The following is a 1,467-nucleotide window of genomic DNA, read 5'->3' as shown; positions in this document are numbered from 1 at the left end:
AGTGGTCATAACATAAGCCAAATACTCAGAAATTACAAGAATGATTTTGGAAATGCGAAAGTAACTGGAACCAAGAGGAAGATTATAGAGCCTGTTGGATCAGAGTCGGATGATGAATTCAGTGAATCAGAGGAAGAGGAAGAAGCAGTAGATGAGGAGGAGCTATCTAGATGAAGAAGCGGTCAATCTTTTTCATGTTGCCTTATTGGGAGGTATGTTTCTTATCTAGTTATCTGTCAACTTTTTTAATAAATGTTCTATCTCTAGCTTTCTTTGACACTCTTATGTGTGTTTGTTTTGTATAGGAACTCCCGGTTAGACACAATTTAGACGTGATGCACGTCGAGAGAAATGTTGCTGCAAGCCTTATCGCAACGTTGTTGCATTGTGGAAAATCAAAAGATGGACTTAACGCTCGAAAAGATCTTGAACTGCTTGGCATTAGGAAGAATTTACATCCTCAACCCCGTGGGAAAAGAACTTACCTTCCTCCAGCTCCTTGGTCTTTGTCCAGCAAAGAGAAGAAAATATTTTGCAAGCGTCTATCTGAATTTCGTGGTCCGGATGGTTACTGCTCAAATATATCAAGGTGTGTGAAGCTGGAGGAATGTAAGATATCAGGAATGAAATCACATGATTACCATGTGTTGATGCAACAGCTTCTTCCGGTTGCGATTAGAGGTATCAACTGACGCTCTTTTTAACTTTGTATTTGTCCAGAAGTAGATGTCTTCAGTCTGATCTCCAATGGTTCTTTATTGCAGGGTTATTACCTAAGGTGTTAGGATAGCTATAGGACGCAGAGCACTGATGGAAAAAGCAGACATCCAGTTGATTCTGTTACTTGGGAACAAATGAATGACAAATACCCGTTATTTGCTGCTGAAGAAAGGAATCTTAGGCTTGGACTGTCCACTGATGGGTTCAATCCTTTTAACATGAAGAATGTGAACTACAGTGCTTGGCCGGTTTTGCTAGTGAATTACAACATGTCACCTGAGAAGTGTATGAAGGAGGAGAACATCATGTTGTCATTGCTGATTCCTGGTCCAACCCAACCTGGAAACAATATTGATGTGTACTTAGAACCACTTATAGAGGATCTAAACCATCTGTGGGAGCAAGGAGATGTCACGTATGATGCATTCAGTCACACCACTTTCAAGTTAAGAGCAATGCTTCTCTAGACCATTCAGGATTTTCCTGCGTATGGAAATCTTGCAGGGTGTAAGGTAAAGGGCAAAATGGGATGTTCTGTGTGTGGAAAAAACACAGATAGTATGTGGCTGACTAATTACAGGAAGCACGTATATATGTCCCATCGGAAAGGTCTACCTCCGAGTCATGCTTATCGTGGAAAGAAATCATGGTTTGACGGGAAAGCTGAGCATGGGAAAAAGGGTAGGATTCTGAGTGGTCATAACATAAGCCAAATGCTCAGAAATTACAAGAATGATTTTGGAAATG

Source organism: Brassica oleracea, chromosome C2, assembly GCF_000695525.1.
Source record: "Brassica oleracea var. oleracea cultivar TO1000 chromosome C2, BOL, whole genome shotgun sequence".
Classification (NCBI taxonomy): Eukaryota; Viridiplantae; Streptophyta; class Magnoliopsida; order Brassicales; family Brassicaceae; genus Brassica; species Brassica oleracea.
The sequence above is the reverse complement of the archived record's forward strand: the minus strand, read 5'-3'. Positions refer to the sequence as shown.